The 17,983-nt window shown below is 36.5% G+C and overlaps 1 non-coding gene across 1 annotated transcript; it reads right to left on the reverse strand.

The window, feature by feature from the left end:
• Positions 1-13,100: 13,100 nt before the first annotated feature.
• On the reverse strand, positions 13,101-13,207 carry LOC125610596. Its single transcript, XR_007340601.1, has one exon. It is a non-coding gene; the product is annotated as a U6 spliceosomal RNA (small nuclear RNA).
• Positions 13,208-17,983: the final 4,776 nt, after the last annotated feature.

Raw genomic sequence — 17,983 nt, forward strand, 5'->3', positions numbered from 1 at the left:
GCAAATGGGACATTTTCCCGGGATAGCCCATTTAATAGGAAACAAATTAAGTCTGGATAGATTTTATTTTATTTTATTTTATTTTTAATTTTTTATTGTTGGCTGTTCAAAACATTACATAATTCTTGATATATCATATTTCACACTTTGATTCAAGTGGGTTATGAGCTCCCATTTTTACCCCAAATACAGATTGCAGAATCACATCAGTTACACATCCATTGATTTATATATTGCCATACTAGTGTCTGTTGTGTTCTGCTGCCTTTCCTATCCTCTACTATCCCCCCTCCCCTCCCCTCCCCTCGCCTCTTCTCTCTCTGCCCCCTCTACTGACATTCATTTTTCCCCCTTGTATTATTTTTCCCTTTCCCCTCACTTCCTCTTGTATCTACTTTTGTATAACTCTGAGGGTCTCCTTCCATTTCCATGCAATTTCCCTTCTCTTTCCCTTTCCCTCCCATCTCTCATCCCTATTTAATGTTAATCTTCTTCTCATGCTCTTCGACCCTACTCTGTTCTTACTCTCCTTATATCAAAGAAGACATTTGGCATTTGTTTTTTAGGGATTGGCTAGCTTCACTTAGCATAATCTGCTCTAATGCCGNTCCGTATATTGAACCAGCCTTGCATCCCAGGGATGAATCCTACTTGATCATGGTGCACAATTTTTTTGATATGTTTTTGTATCCGATTTGCCAGAATTTTATTGAGGATTTTTGCATCTAGGTTCATTAGAGATATTGGTCTGTAGTTTTCTTTCTTTGAAGTGTCTTTGTCTGGTTTAGGTATCAGGGTGATGTTGGCCTCATAGAATGAATAAGTCTGGATAGATTTTAGAAGGTAAATATCATACAAAATGTTTTCTCTGACCAAAACATGATGAAGTTAGAGATAAATAACAGGAGAAATATAAAAAAATTCATCAATTTGTAGAAATTGAGTAGCACAATCTTAATCACGTTCTCAAAGAAGAAATCACAAGAGATGCTAGAAAATTCTTAGATTTGAATAAAAATGAAAACAAAATATCAGGATTTATGCAACGACACAGCAGCAGCAATGCTGTTGTGGTTTAGATAAAAGGTATCCATCGAAAGCTCAAAGGTGAGATAATGCAAGAAAATTTAGTGATGAGATTATAGAGTTTTTTAAGAAGTCTAACCTAATTAATGCATCATCGCATAGGTATTAACTGGATAGTAACTGTAGGTAGGTAGGGTGTGGCTGGAGGAGGTGGGTCTTTGGGGTTGTACCTTTAAGTATATATTTTATATTTCGTGGTGAGGATAGTCTGTCTCTCTTTGCTTCTTGGTACCATGTGCTGAACTGCGTTCCTTTACCACACCATTCTGCCATAATGTCCTGCCCTACCTTGGGCCCAGAGCAATGGAATCAGTCATCTGTGGACTGAGACTTCTGAAACTGTGAGTGCCAAATAAACTTTTTCTCCTCTAAAATGTTCTTGTCACGTCTTTGGTCACAGCAATGAAAAAGCTGAATAAAATAGGTGCAAAGGGAAAAAATTATAGCTCCAAACACTTCAGCATTATTCGTAATTATATTATTCCAGGAGGCAAGGCAAGTGTTCATCAATAGATGAATGGATAAGTACACTCTATTCATACAGTGGAATATTATTCAGCTTTAAAAGGAAAGGAAATTCTGACACACACCACAACATGTGTGAATCTTGAGGACCACATACTAAATGAACTAAATAACTCTATTACAAAAGATGTATAACATATAATTCTACTTACGTAAAGCACAAATTTTTATTTAAGAAGCATGGAGTTTCAGTTTTGCAAGGTGAAAAGGGTCCTGGAGGTAACCATATAGGATAGCTGCACAATAGCATAGACTTAATACCACTGGACTGTATACTTAAAATCTGTTATGATGGTATACTTTATATTGTATGTATTTTGTTACTATAAAACATTTTATTCAAAAGAAAAAAAAATGAAGAGAGAAAAGAAGGGAAGGAAGACTGGAGAGAGGGAGGAAGGAAAAGAAAGAGCAAGAACTAATTGGGTAAATTAAGATCCTGGAGGGCATCTAGGTTGGTTCCACAGTCTAGCTATTGTGAATTGTGCTGCTGTGAACATTGATGTGGCTGTGTCCCTGTAGTATGCTCTTTTTAGGTCTTTTGGGTATAGTCCGAGAAGGGGATATACAATCAATCAACAAATACACGAAAAAATGCCCACCATCTCTAGCAATCAGAGAAATGCAAATTAAAACCACTCTAAGATACCATCTCACTCCAGTAAGAAGGGCAACCATTATGAAGTCAAACAATAACAAGTGCTGGCAAGGATGTGGGGAAAAAGGTACACTTGTATATTGCTGGTGGGACTGCAAATTGGTGCAGCCAATTTGGAAAGCAGTATGGAGATTCCTGGGAAAGTTGGGAATGGAACCACCATTTGACCCAGCTATTCCCCTTCAGTAGATTGGGTAGAGAGAGGTGATAGGAAGGGAAGGGAGGGGAGGGGGGATATGAAGGGCAGCAGAATACAATAGACACTAGTATTGCTGTATGTATATACGTGGCTACATAGCCAATGTGATCCTGCAATCTGTACACGTAGAAAAATGAGAATTCATACCCCATTTGAATCAAATATATGATATGTCAAGATCATTGTATTGTCATGAGCAACTAAAAAAAAATTAAGATCCTGGAGAAAGTAATACCTGAGAAAGAAATAAGAAAGTTGGAGTAATCATCACCCGAAACATTCAGGCAGATCAAATGGACATGTTTCTAAATCCCTTTTATTCCTGACATCCTTTATGAGGGTTTGTTCTTTCATTGGATTTTGCTAGCACAATGTCTACTATGGCTATTTTTCTTTTTCAGTGCCTGAGATGAAACCCAGTTCCTCGCACATGCTAGTTAAGTACCCTAGACTCACTGAGTTGCACCCTTAGCCTGACACATTTTGTTAAGGTCCCAGGAAAAGAGAAAAACAGGCTCTAAAATACAAATGGATAACAGCCAAGAAATAAATAAAAGAGTTAATACATATTTAATTAAATATTTATGTGCTATTTCATGATGTCAATTAGTCAACTCTAACTCCAACTCCTGAGTAGCACCATATAAATTATAACTGAATGCGAGATAGCATGAGTTCAAATAATTTGATGTCATGGGGATGAGACTTCCAAGAGTAAGAAGCGAGTTCAAGATCTTCAAAGGTCCTTTTGTTCTGCGCTACCTCAAAAACTAGCTTTCAGGCATGTTATTCTGCTGCTTGTCTGAATGCTTTTACAAACCAAGCTTTCACAAGTAATAACAATGAGATGAAGATTACTTAGATGAAAAAGGGAAAATAACACTTATTCAGACTTATTCTACATATTTCAGGACAAGTTGTTTGTGTAACATAAAGTTTCAGGATCCATTTGTATTCCTTCAATCTCTGGGAGATATCTTACAATTGGAAGTCTGCGTTTTTTAACATCAGTAACTTTCAACCTTTAAAAAGTCCACTTTGTGCAAAAAGCCTGGTGTGTAAATTTGAAAGACAAGTCAATTTGTCTTCTTCCTTGACTGAGTCCCAAATGAAAACAACAGAAAGGAAGCACTGGATGAAGGAAGTGGCCACAATTGTACACGCACAGGTTCAAATGAATGATGCAGGAAGGCAGTTGATGGATGTGGTGCTGATTGTCCAGAAGGACAAGCAATTTTGTTTACTTGATAGTTTGTACAGAATGTTTGCTTTTGAAAATATATTTAAATGTTTGGCAGCTGAAGCTTCTGTTTCTTGCTTCTAATCCCAAGCATTTGAATATGATGTCATTTAAAGATGGGAGCCAAGATAAAACAGGCATCTTTGGGATAAAAATTAGCCAGCTGCCAGGAAGTAGGGAATTTTGCAATAAACAACTGAGATTTGCTGTCACTTGCACAGTCTGGAAACTTCTCAACAAATCCTTTAATCATCTTTTCTGAATCTCTTGGGATTGCCCCTCTATCCAAGGCAGCCAGCCATCTATGACTTTTGTGTAGCAAGGGGGAAAAGACAACTTATGCTGCCATAGTCTAACCTTGTTCATGATCTCTGTAGAAAAAAAAATGTTAGGGTTTCCATCAAAAATCATATTAATAATAGGCATACTACTGATAATCACTACTATATTTTTTGGAGAAATTTACAAGTAGTTCTTGAAGTTGATGTAATAAATCAAGGTGCCACTAAATGACAGTAAAATTACATGATCTCTGTTAAATTGCTTCACAAACTATGACTTAATCTTTAAAATTTCCTCAATACACTGAAATTAAGTTATTTTCCCATATTAATGAAAAGGATAAAAGTCTATAAATGGCACAAGTCTTGGGCATTGGTTTCAATATCATTATTTTATAGAGAACATCTATAAAGTCCTTTGAAAAGCATAAGTAAAATAAACTATTTCCATAGAATATCACCACAATAGAATCTATATAATATACTTTAATGAGAATAACAAATATTTTTAAATGGCTGTATTAAGGGTTATTGGACACAACATTAAATTATCTCCATAATAAGCAGAAAATTTCCAATTTATTGACCCAACCTCCAAAATAAAAGATATTTTACCATGTGGCCCAGAAATTCTACTCTAAGATATGAGCACAAAAGTAATGAAAACAAAGGTGATTGCATGAGTGTGTATGTGTATGCATATTTACAAGTACTTAAAGTGATTATTCACAAAGTAACATGTACAATAACCCAGAACTGGAAGCAACATAATCAATAGATGGGAAGATAAATGATTTATGGTATGTCAAAAAATTAAGAAATACTATCCAGTGATAAATGGGAATGAAATACTGAGATACACACACACACACACACACACACACACACATGGATGAGACTCAAAGCTGATCATGGCCATTCAAAACAGAATGTGTACTAAAAGAAATTAGATACAAAACATGGCTTCACATATACAAGTTGTAGAATAGGCAAAATGAATCTGTAGAGACAGAAAGCAGATCAATGTTTGCTTGGGAGTCAAGAGGAGTGGGTTGATTCAAAGAGGCACGAAGGAAGACTTGCTGGGATGCACATGTTTTGATTATGATGGTGTTAGTAAATTGTATCAGTATAGGTGATCCTTGCAGTAAATTTTAGTAGTAATAGAAATAGTGGGTTTTATACTTTTTGATGAATTAAGCTTGTTTTGTGTTCAGAGTTGCAGTGTCCAATATAGTAGACCCTAGCCTCTTGCAACTCTAAATGTAAAGTAACTAAAATTAAATAAAAATTTATACTCATTTCCTGAGTTGCTGTAGCTGTGTTTCAAGCATTCAATAGTCCTATGTGGCTAACATCTGTCATCCAAGAGAGTTCAAGTGGAGAGAATTTTCAACATCACAGAAATTTCTACTGGACAGCTCTAGTCCAGAATTTGGTAAGATTATCACCACTGAATTGTGGTGTCCATGCTTCACTTTGGGATGATGATGTTTAATTTACTGATTTCATTCTTTTTTACACATCTGGATATTGATTCTATATATAACTTTACAGAAAGCTAATCTCTTATTTCAAATATTTAAATTTTTATTATCTGAATTAAGTGTCTCATCGTTTCTATATAATGGTGCATTTATTGATGTTAATTCTGAAGTGCTTTCCTTTAATTTTTGAGAAAATAGGACTGAAGGTGGACTGCTTTGATATCCAACACCAGCAGCAAAGTCAAGGGCTAATGTACAGCATCAAACACACCATAGAGTTCTTTCAAGTTTATAGCAATCCTTTTTTTTTTTAGGGGGGGTGCAATTACCAGGGGTCGATTGAATTCAGGGGCACTCAATCACTGAGCCACATCCCCAGACCTATTTTGTATTTTATTTAGAGACAGGGACTCATTGAGTTGCTTAGCACCTCACTGTTGCTGGGGCTAGCTTTGAACACACAATCTTCCTGCTTCAACCTCCCAAGCTACTGGGATTATAGGTATGGCCACTGCACAGGGCTAATTTACAGCAATTGTTAGAGGCTTTGAGATTCATGGAATCTAGGTGCAAAATGCAAATTATATCAATTAAACTGCAGGAAACAAAGAGTTTGTTTTAGTTTGCTTTGTCATCACTGCGACCAAAATATCAAATAAGAACAACTTAGAGAAGGAAAAGTTCCCTTGGGCATTACAGTTTTAGAGATCTTAGTGCAGAGATGGCTGACCCATTGCACTGGGTACAAGTTGGGGTGGAACATCATGGCAGAAGGTCCCAGAGAAGGAAAGCTGCTCAGCTCATGGGGTCAGGAAACTGGGTAGTGGGATGCAGTTAGGATGCACCCTTCCAGGGTATGCCCCCAGGGACCCACCTTCTCCAGGGATGTCCACCTGCCTGCAGTTACTACCCAGTAAGTCCATTCAAACTAGGATGGATTGATTAACTTAGAACTCTCATAATTTAATCATTTCACTTCTGAGTACTCCTGCATTAACAGGAGTTTTGTGGGGGACACCTCATATCCAAACTGTTAACAGAGTTATGTACTGAAAAGGAGGATGAATGAAAGAAGAATGCCTATTATGCTATCTAGGACTATTATTAAATGCTTTTTTTAAAAAAAAAAAATTCTTCAAAAAAATCTTTGCTAAATTCTTGTAATAAAAACATGGACGCTTTTCAAAGCTTACAGATGTGTATACACAGAAAGTTACATGGGACTTACATTCTTAAAACTCTTATTATAGAAGATATGAAACGATATAAACTTCCTAGTTTGAGGGTAAATAATAGACCATCATTTTTATTCTCTCAAGAAAACTCCTATCCTTTAATTTAAACCTACGTATGATCAATATATAAGGATGCACAGCATGCTTTGGCACATGCCTATAATCCCTGAGGTTGGGAGGCTGAAACAGGAGGATCACGAGTTCAAAGCCAGCCTCAAAAATGGGAAGGGGCTAAGCAACTTAGTGAGACCCTGTCTCTAAATAAAATACAAAATAGGGTTGGGGATTAGGCTCAGTGATTGAGTGCCCCCGAGTTCAATCCCTGGTACAAAAAAAATATTCAAATGAACCTTAACTTCTGGCTTTATGATTATATAATAATTAATATAATCCAATTTTTAAAAAATACATTGAGGGTTAAAAGGAATACTTCAATTTAAATGACATTTTTTTTCATTCACATTATTACAAACAATATGTGTTGCTTACAGTTGGAGTTGGTAGTCTGTCAGTTAAAAAAACACATTTCTTTGGTATATTTTTTAAAATCCCAAGTGAATCCTGATACGTTCCAAATTAGGAATCTTGAAAACTCAGAACTTCAAAAGAAAACATGACATTTTCAGGTTAGACTCTTAGCATTTGGAAAAAAAAATGTTAGCTAAAACTCAGCTATGCATATCAAAGCAAAGACAGCTCTCCATACACTTGAAATTATCACCACATCAGAAATGTCATGATTGGATTAATGAAACCATAGTTCCTAAGTAAACTTTTAAAAATACTATGATGGTTAGTAATATAAGTGTATGGAATCATTTTCAGTAAGCTCATATTTCATCATTTAAGTATTACAACGTATAATACCTCTGGTGCCTCAGTTTGACAAGTATCTAACGATCAACTCTTCACTGTTTGGTATCATCTTGGACCCTCATTAAGGGGTCCGATAAAGAATAGATAGAATTCTTTCCAGAGGCACTCATATTCTATTCCACAGTGGTTGGGAAATAGTTAGAACTCAAATGGTTAAAATTGCTCCTGATGCGTTTTCATCAATATATCTTATATTTCATAAACATATTTTCAGATTTTCCACTTAATAATTGTACAGAAAATCAAAGGCATTGTTTGTTTTAGTAAAAGAACAAAATGTCTAAGCAATGCCCTAAGGAATTAAAATCTTATCAATAGAATTGTATTTACTGAATTTAGCCGACTTTTGGGTGACCCCAACCCTGTACTGATTAGACCAGGAGAGAGGAGAGTGCCTTCATACTTCTCTGCCAACTGTCAAACATCATAAAATTTTATAACCTCAGAAACTACCTTTTGCTTTCTCTCCAGCAGCTTGGGCTTACCCAGCTACCATGACAACAAGAAGAGTTGGATAAAATAAAAGCGATATTCAATAAAGCATAGTACCTCTGAAGATTTTAAGGGTTAATGTTATGAGGACATGGTAAGAACAAAACGACCAGAAATTAGAGAACGTCAGAATTTATATTAAGTATGTGTGAAAACTTAATTGTTAATCTAAAATCTCTGTGATGGCACAGATCAGAGTCTTTCCACCCCTGAGCATCTAGCCCCTTCACATCTAGATATATTCTTTTTCTGATGGATGACGTGAATGAACTATGACCGTAACACAACATTTAATATTATCCAAAAGGGGAATTCAAAAGACAGGCTGACCTTTGGAAATGTCACTGGCTTAGTAACTTTTAAGATGCTTTAATCTCACAGTTTTGTTCACAATGTCTAAGAGTCAAAATACTGAAAACTGTCAGCAGCCTGCCTCTGTCACTAGCATACCTGAAGTTAAAGTGTGTAAGCAGACAGTAATGAGACTCCCTGTCTAAATAAAAATATCTCAGAATCTACCATTAAGATTTGTTAGGCTTTATGATTAAAATGTATGGGTCATGTTTCTTATTATCAGGTACATTGTTGTCTTTCTATTACATTCAAGATTCCTTCAATCTCTTTAGAATATTATGTCAGCAGCAATGAAAAATTGCAAGTTCTTTTCTAGACATCATTAATGAAGTAAAAAAAAAAAAAAGGACAAATTTTCCTCACTCTTTTTCTCTGTCCTCATTGGTACTTCATTCAATGATATATTGAACATAGTACATTATAAGATAGAGCAGAGCTTCTCAAAATCTGGTCCCTTGTCCAGGGACTCATAACAAAATGTTATCGTTGGATAGTCAAATATCAGGCCCCATGGCAAACCAACAATATTAAAAAATTGTGAAGCTTGACAATGTGTGTTTTTATAAGCCACCCAGGCAGGACAAGCAACCATCCAGGCAATTCTGAATTGTGCTCACATTTGGGGACTGCCGGACTAAGCTATCACAAGAGCCTCAGGGCATCCTGACCCTCCAATGCTGATTATCTCCAGGAAAATTCACCTTTGTTGATTATCTCCAGAAGCATGAGTTCACTAACTCCAAAGTAGCTCATTGAACCTTTGGAGACTTCTTGGAAATATTAGAAAACTTCTTTATCTGAAGCCCCAAATCATTAAAATCTAAGCAAGGAACTAGCAATTACAGTTTTATTTCTAAGGTGCTTAGTATAAAATAATATGTTCTGAATTCTAGTTAAAAATTATTACCAAATTCTTAAATTTGTGGAAAAAAAATTTTCTCTTTCAAAGTCATTCTCTTATTACTCAAAATTCTTTAAAAAATGTATCAGAAATTCATTGTGTTGATTTACAAGTAAATCTGGATTCTCATCATCAGTACCTATGTGCTTTAGATAACCACCACCCTAGTGCCTGAAAATTGTGAAAGGAGCACAACTTTAAAGATCCCCCTGAAAGGGCTGTTCAGGTAACGTTAATGTACTATACATTTGAATTCTCAATGTATTCACAAAGGCATTGTAAGTGTATGAGATAAAAGGCATGCTAAAATACTCAGTGACCATCATACAATATACACCTGTATTCAAACATTATATTGAACTCTATAAATATGTAAAATTACTATGTTTCAGTAAATAAGCAAATGAACAGAGCTGTTGACTGAATGAGGATTTATCAGTATTGTGTTTAGTTCTTGAGAGTGGCTGGATGCTCTTTCCCAGTTTCTCTATCCTTTCTTGACTTCACTCCCTTACTTTCTCTCTTTTTCATCTAAGTACAGTTATTTTTTATCTTCCACTGCCCCACCAAAAAAAAATCTACTTGCTGATAATGTAAATTTCAAAATCTCTCTTTTGCATTTTAGGGAAATATTAAGTCATTTTTATAAAATCTTATCATTTCCAAGAGTTTTCTTACAGCTATATATCAGTCTGCATTTATGCTTGGTTATTTTGGCTTATTTTCATAATGTTTATATGTCTTTTAAAAATTACAGAGAAATTCTAATGCCTGCTATAGTATGAATGGGTCTTGAAGACATTACACTAAATAAAATTGTGACGGGTCAAACTATATGTGTGTTGACCAGACAAACTCCATTTTACCTGGAGACTCCATTTCATATAAGAAATGTTTCTCCCCTGTGAAAACCCCGCCTATGTAACCCACCTACTGCTAATCACACCCTGTTTGGCAATGCATGAGGGCTAAAAAATGTTTCTGTTATTCTTATACAATGTGATCTTAAGAAGTAGTTTTATAAGTTGTTCTCTTTTTAATTCCCATTTTTCTTGGGCAGTGTACTATACCCTGAACTGGGTCATTCAGACCCACTTTCTCCCTTGCTACGTTTTTCCCCCATATTTTTATTGGTGCATTATAGTTGTACACAATGGGAGGATTCATAGATATTCAAACATAAACACAACGTGACAATGTGATTTGGCCAATATCACTCCCCTGTATTTCCCCTTGCTCCCTTCCCCTGATCCTTTCCTCTACTCTACTGATCTCCCTTGGATTTTCTTGAGGTTCCCCCACCAACTTTCTTTTCCATTTTTTTCTTTTTATTTCAATTTATTTATTTATTCTAATTTGTTACAGATGACAGCAGAATGCATTTCAATTCATAGTACACATATGGAGCCCAATTTTTCATTTTTCTGATTGTACACAAAGAGTCACACCATTGATGTCGTCATACACATACTTAGGGTAATGATGTCCACTTCATTCTACCATCTTTCCTATGCCTATGCCACTTTCCTTGCCCTCGCTCTCCTTCGCCCTATCCAAAGTTTCTCCATTCCTCCCATGCTTTCCCCACCCCATTATGGATCAGTGTCCACATATCAGAGAAAACATTAGGACTCTGGATTTGGGGGATTGGCTTACTTCACTTAGCATGATATTTTCCAACTCCATCCATTTACCTGCAAATGGCATGATTTTATTCTCTTTTAATACTGAGTAATATTCCATTGTGTGTGTGTGTGTGTGTATCACAATTTCTTTATCCATTTATCTATTGAAGGGCATCTAGCTTGGTTTCACAATTTAGCTGTTGTGAATTGTGCTGATATAAACATTGATATGGCTGTGTCACTGTAGTATGCTGTTTTTAAGTCCTTTGGGTATAAACCAAGGCATAGGATAGCTGGGTCAAATGGTGGTTCCATTCCAAGATTCCCAAGGTAACTCCATACTGTTTTCCATATTGGGTTGCACCAATTTGCAGTCCCACCAGCAATGTATGAGTGTGTGTGTGTGTGTGTGTGTGTGTTTTCCCTACATACTCTCCAACACTTATTGTTGCTTGTATTCTTAACTACTGTCATTCTAACTGGAGTGAGATGAAATCTTGGAGTAGTTTTTTTATTGGCATTTCTCTAATTCCTAGAGATGTTGAACAGTTTTTCATGTATTTGTTGATCAATTGTATATCATCCTCTGAGAAGAAATGTCTGTTCAGTTCCTTAGCCCATTTATTGATTGGGTTATTTGGGTTTTGTTTTTTTTTTTTTTCTTTTCTTTTCTTTTCTGGTGTTAAGTTCTTTGAGTTTTTTGTATATCCTAGAGATTAGTGCTCTATCTGATGGACATGTGGTAAAAAATTTGTTCCCATTCTATAGGGTCTCTCTTCACCTCACTGATTGTTTCTTTTGCTGAGAAGAAGTTTTTCAGTTGAATCCCATTTATCGATTCTTTATTTTATTTTTTGTACTATAGGAGTCTTGTTAAGAAAGTCGAGGCCTGATTTGACATGATGAAGATTTGGGCCTACTTTTTCATCTATTAGGCACAGGGTCTCTGGTCTAATTCCTAGGACCTTTATCTACTTTGTGTTAAGTTTTGTGCATCATGAGAGATAGTGGCTTTAATTTCACTTTGATATATAAGGATTTCCAGTTTTCTCAGCATCATTTGTTGAAGAGGATATCTTTTCCCCAATGTATGTTTTTGGCACCTTTGTCTAGTATGAGATAACTATATATATGTGGGTTTGTCTCTGTGTCCTCTATTCTGTACCATTGGCCTACCAGTCTATTTTGGTGTCAATACCATGCTGTTTTGTTAGTATTGCTCTGTAGTATAGTTTAAGGTCTGGTATGGTGATGCTACCTGATTCACACTTTTTTCTCAAGATTGCTTTAGCTATTCTGGATCTCTTATTTTTCCAGATGAATTTTATGATTGCTTTTTTATTTCAAAGAGGAATGTTATTGGGATTTTGATTGGAATTGCATTTGGTAGTATGGTCATTTTGACTAAATTAATTCTGTTTATACAAAAAGATGGGGGATCTTCTTTAATTTCTTTCTTTAGTGTTCTGTACTTTTCATTATAGAGATCTTTTACCTATTTTATTTATTTTATTTTATTTTTTGAGGCTATTGCATAAGGGATTGTTTTCCTAGGTTATCTTTCAGAGGATTTGTCATTGATATACAGAAATGCCTTTGAGCTACGGGTGTTGATTTTATATTCTGCTTCTTTGCTGAGTTAATTTATTAGTTCTAGAAGTTGCCTGGTATAATTTTTTGGATCATGTTGGTATAGAATCATGTCATCAGCAAATAGTGAAAGTTTTAGTTCTTCTTTTCCTATCCATATCCCTTTAATTTATTTCATTTGTCTAATTGCTCTGGCTAGAGTTTCAAAAACTATGTTAAATAGAAGTGGTGAAAGATGTCTTGTTCCAGTTTTTAGAGGGAATGCTTTCCAATTTTCTCAATGTAGGATGATGTTGGCCTTGGGCATAGATAGCCTTTATGATATTGAGACATGTTCCTATTATTCCTAGTTTTTCTAGTGTTTTGAACATGAAGGGGTGCTGTATTTTGTTGAATGCTTTTTCTGCAACAGTTGAGATGATCATATGATTCTTATCTTTAAGTCTATTAATGTGATGAATTACATTTATTAATTTTCATAGATTGAACCTATCTTGCATCCGTGGGATGAACACCACTTGATCGTTCTGCACTATCTTTTTAATGTGTTTAAAAATGTGGAATGCTTCATGAATTTGTGTGTCATCCTTGCTCAGGGGCCATGCTAATATTCTCTTTATTGTTCCAATTTTAGTATATGTGCTGCTGAAATGAGTTCCTTGCTATGGTTTTGACTAACCAGTAGCTTGCAGTTTTTGACTATAAAAATGTACCCTATCTTCTGCAAATGGTCAAAAGTTGCACAGGTGACTTGCCTGCTGCCCTTCTGACCCATAGCAGCAAATAAAGTTTCACATCTTGCTTCAGTACTCACCCAGTAATTTATTTCAAACATGCCACAACAAAATAAGGTGGTCACAGAAAGGGCAAATATTGTGTGAGACCACTTGTATGAGGATAGAATAGCCAAGTTCACAGAGACACAAGTAGGACAGTGGTTGCTAGAAGACTAAGGAAAAGAAAAGGAAACATTGTTTAATGGGTACAGTTTTTGTGTGAGAATATGGGCAAATACTTTTTCTGTATTACCAGGTCTGAATTGATAGACTATCTACTGCAGAGTTACGTCCCCACCTTTTTTTATCTTATTTTGAAAGAGCATCTGGCTTAGTTGTTGAGGCAGGGCTTGAACTTGCAATCCTCCTGTCTCAGCCGTCCTCCTTGTTGGGACTGTAGGCATGCACAATCAAGGGAGAGATAAAATGTGGTGATTATTACCCAACAAAGTGAATGTGTTTAATGTCATTGGACTATATACTTTTAAAAAGTTAAGATGTGAATTTTTTTCTTATTTTAAAAATATTTATCATAATTTAAAAATGTCTACAAAATAAAATATTGTTCACTTATTGAAAGAAAACTCTTGAGAAACATGCTCAAAATGAACATCAGCTGTGGGGGAGTCTCTGCTTTCAAAGTAGAAAATGGTATCAGATATTTTATACAATTATCCCAAACTGACTAGAATGAATAAAAAGCAAGTCAACATAGCTTCCTTTAAAAGTTTGTGTAACAAATGTTCAGTGTACCTAATAAATCCACAGGGTAAGTGACACCGAAAGAGACAAATAGTTTTAGGAATTTATTCTAGATTATAGCTTGTCTTTCACTAAGTGTAAATACTATTATATGAGAAATATTGGGTTTTGATCAAAAGTCTTCTTATGTAGAAGTCAGCTTGTCATCACAGTGACAAAAAAAAAAACTGGCAAGAAGAACTTAGAGGAGGAAAACTTTATTTGGGGCTCATGATTTCAGAAGTTCAGTCCATGGTCAGCCAACTTCATTGCTCTGGACACAAGTTAAGGCAAAACATGATGGCTAAAGGGTGCTATGGAAGGAAGATGATTTGATTAGCTCATGCAGCTGAGAAAGAGAAGAAGGAGGAGGAGGAGGAGGAGGAGGAGGAGGAGGAGAGAGAGAGAGAATGCTACATAAGGCACCAGAGACAAGATAATATTCTAAAACCATGCCCCCAGTTACCCACCTCCTCCAGCCATGCCTCAGCTGCCCACAGTTATCACCCAATAATCCATTTAAATTATTAACCTATTAAATGTATTAATCAGTTCCTACAATATAATAACACCTTTTGGGGGACATCTCATATCCAAACCATAAGACAATGTGCATTTTTTTTTTCAGCTGGCACACACACTGTCTCCTAAATGGCCCAATTCCAGTTTGCCCTATTGAGAAAACATACCACCTTGAGTTCCTGCCAAGCCAATGGGTTGTTGCTCACATTAGTCATTGTTTTTAAGCATTTCAATTAGCATTCCTCTTGTCTGTTGTATTACTAAGAAAAAAATTTTTTTTAAAAACTGAAATAATGAAGTTTGGAAAAAATTAACTTATATGAAAAGCTTGAGGATAAATAATTGTTTCACTGCTTGGCAAAGAATACAAATCAGTATGAAAGGCAAAAATGTTCTAAAAATAAAAATATATAAAAATTTAAACAGATGATTAAATTTAGAACTTTTTAAAAATCCAAGAATGAGTGGGCCCCTTAGAAGGCAGGTAGCCAACAAACTGACAAGTCTGCTCAGAGACTGGCATTTGGCATATCACTCCCTTTGCATGAGTTATTTTTTTTCACCAAGATTGTTTTCTGCAGTCTATGAAAACATTTTTACATATAAGAATATAAGAAGGTATGAATATAAAAAGTATTTCTATAAGCAAAATAAATAAAATCCATTTAAATATTTACTTTTTGGATAGAATATTTCACAGTCCTTATTTGGAAAACTAGAAAGGGACAGGCTCTCTCTCTCCTTTGACCAAATTCGAATCTGATTTGAAATCTTCTCTAATTAGACCTGATCTTGGACATCCCTTTTTGTCCCTGTTGAGGCCAATGTGAGTAAGAATCCTGCTCCGTACATTTAGCAAATATAGCTCACACTTGGTAATTGACCACCTTGTCTTCCCTTCACCAAAAGTTCTATTGACTTAGTCTAGGAAAAATTATCCTACTCTGATCCACCCTGGTGTTTTCTAGTAGACATTTTTCATCCCTTTTGCATCAGTTTATCATTGGCTGCAAATTTCCACTTATCTTTATGTGGAGAGTTGAACTCTCTCCTCCAGGGCTATACCCCATTGTAATTGTCCCTATAAGAAAGTCTGTCTTACCCTTTTTTAAAATAATTTTTTCTTAGTTATAACTAAATACAATACCTTTATTTTATTTATTTATTTTTATGTGATGCTGAGGGATCGAACCCAGAACCTCGCATATACTAGGTGAGCGCTCTACCACTGAGTCACAATCCTGGCCCCTGTCTTACCTTTATTTATTTGTTTGTTTCTACCTGGAAATGAACACAGTTCTGCTTAACCACTGAAGCCCATCCCCCCAAATTATTTTATTTTGAGATATGGTCTTGCTAAGTTGCTTAGAGCCTCACTAATTTGCTGAGGCTGGCTTTGAACTTGCGATCCTCCTGCCTCAGCTTCCCAAGCTACTGGGATTACAGGCATGTGCCACCATACGTGGCTTGTCTTACCATCTTTAATAAGCATCATTCATGCCAAACATGCCAACTTTGACTTGGTAATGCTAGAAACAAAAACAAGTCTGGTGAGAAGGCATGTAGGCAAGATTTCTTAATAGGACCTCTCTTAAGAGAAGGAGGAGTCAGCACTGAGCAGTGTCAGGCTGGTTCCTAGAATTAAAGAGAGAGAGAGAGAGAGAGAGAGAGAGTTTTCTTGAAAAGGTTGTTCTCAAGGGAACAAAGGTTTTGGAATGCTAATTGATTCAGGTCTCTTTCAAAGATCTTTTCTTTTCCTGTGCCTGTACTTTAGCCCTATGGAAAGGTCAATTAGTCATCCTGACCAGCCACTGTTAGTTTGATATTGCATCCTGTATAAACATGTCTACCTTTTGATAGGGATGAGTTGCTATAGCTGTTAAGAGAACACAAACGTGGGAACAGAGAACACAAATCCTGGCAACCTGGATAGGGTTAAGTTTATCATTGAGCTCCCAGACCTCTCACGGAGTCCACACAATTGAGAACTTTGTCTTAACTCCTGGCTGATTCATTGGAGATTCATTGGTGAATCCAACTCCTGCACCTGTGGCCTAGGTAATGGTCCCTTGAGGTCAGAGAAGGACATATTTTGCTTCTTCAGCTTCTGCATACATAAGTTCTGAAGCTGGGTGGGAGTTCCACACCTCTTTAGAAAAGTGCCTGCTGGACTGGAGCACTTCCCTGGTGGCTCTTTGATTGCAGTGGAATCCTGTGAATCCCCTCACTCCTAGGCCTGGCTCTGGCCTGGAAAATTTTCCTATCTCCTTGTTCCTGAGGACTATTCCTCAACTACCTGAGCAGCAGGGGTTTTCTGGGCTCTTTTGTTTTGAGTGGGAATCCACTCTACAGTAATTAGGCTGATTATTTTCCTAACACTTTGTAAGAGTCTCTGTTCTCTTTACTTGATCTTGATTCCTCCACTGTAGCATCTCAACCAACTGAAATCCTCTTCTAGGGCCTCTGCTGATATATGCTTCCCCAGCCCCATTGACTTCGTTTGTTGCTGGAGGATATTATCAAGGGCCTCCCTGAGAAATTTCAGTTCACCAAACAGGCTCCGTGAGACCTCTCCTTTCCCACTGCTTTCTCTCCTCCTGCCTTCTCTTACCACCTGTAATCTTCCTTCAGTTCACTGAAACAGTTGCCATGCCCCCTTCTACCCCCACCTCCTCGACCTCTGTCCACCCCTGACAGACCCTTCTCATCCCATTGCAGCTACTCAATTTCCTCAGTCACTAGAACTTTAGCCCTCTGCTTCTGTCAGAAAAGCTCAGGGGATTGAGCTACTTCCAAAATTATCTACCTGAAGCTAAAAAGTACAAAAAATAAATTTAAAAAAGTTGAATTGGAAACAGATTGAATCAGACTGGATGCTCTATCTACTCATCCTTGCTTGCTTTCCATAAGACATTTATTAAGTTTGTCCCAGTGTGCTGGCATATAAGTCCTAAAGTCTTTGGAATTGCTGAAATTTTATATATATATCTTTTTTTTTTTTTTTTGGTATGTCATTGAGTTGACTAAAGCCTGGCAGCCTCTAGAGGGCTCCAAGATAGAAACTGGTCATCAAATGGAACAAGTCCAGATTAGAGATTTGGAGCTTTCAGTCCCACTCCCCAATCTCCAAGGAGGGGAGAGGGGCTGAAGATGAAGTTGATCACCAATGGTAAATAATCATGACTGTATAATGAAATTACCCCAAAGAATAGGACTCAGAGAGCTTCTGCATATCTGAACACAAGGAGGTTCCTAGCTGGTAGTGTGACACCCTCAAAGTACAACCCATTCAGTCAGAAGCACAGGTAAAACAACCTGGGGCTTCCAATTGGCATCTGAAATGGGGAGGGGGTGGTCTTGGGAACTGGGTCCTCAACATGTTGGATCTGATGCTA

The sequence above is a fragment of the Marmota marmota genome, unplaced genomic scaffold, assembly GCF_001458135.2.
Source record: "Marmota marmota marmota unplaced genomic scaffold, marMar, whole genome shotgun sequence".
Taxonomy (NCBI): Eukaryota; Metazoa; Chordata; class Mammalia; order Rodentia; family Sciuridae; genus Marmota; species Marmota marmota.